General features: G+C 36.8%; 1 protein-coding gene across 1 annotated transcript in view; it reads left to right on the top strand.

Moving 5' to 3' along the window:
* Nucleotides 1-367, top strand: part of LOC119581648 (rhodopsin-like) — a 5776-nt gene that overhangs the window by 3666 nt on the left and 1743 nt on the right. The window lies entirely within an intron of this gene.

Raw genomic sequence — 367 nt, 5'->3', positions numbered from 1 at the left:
TGGAGGACAAGGAAGTCGGTAATCTTATAATGTAAGTACAAAGCTTCACATGACTATATAAAAGCGCATGGGAACCTGCACTCCCAGTTTACCTTGCGGGACTCAGCCAGAGAGGAGGTGCTTCGCCGAAGTAGTTCGATTCTGAAATTTCTTCGGTGAAAAATCTTTTGTCGTAAAGGTAATTTCTGGAAAATATTTTTTTCTGACCAAATATTTATGTGAAAACTTTAACTCGTTAGAATTGGGAAAAATACAGGTTTCATCCATTCCATTCCAATACTACTTGTTTTGCCCAGTCATAAAAATAATTTCGAGTTTTTTATTAAGTAAATACATCTCCCATACGTGTATGCCTCCCTCATTTATG

This window comes from Penaeus monodon, chromosome 15 (assembly GCF_015228065.2).
Source record: "Penaeus monodon isolate SGIC_2016 chromosome 15, NSTDA_Pmon_1, whole genome shotgun sequence".
Taxonomy (NCBI): Eukaryota; Metazoa; Arthropoda; class Malacostraca; order Decapoda; family Penaeidae; genus Penaeus; species Penaeus monodon.
Note: the sequence above shows the minus strand (reverse complement) of the source record. Positions and strands in the feature narration are given on the sequence as shown.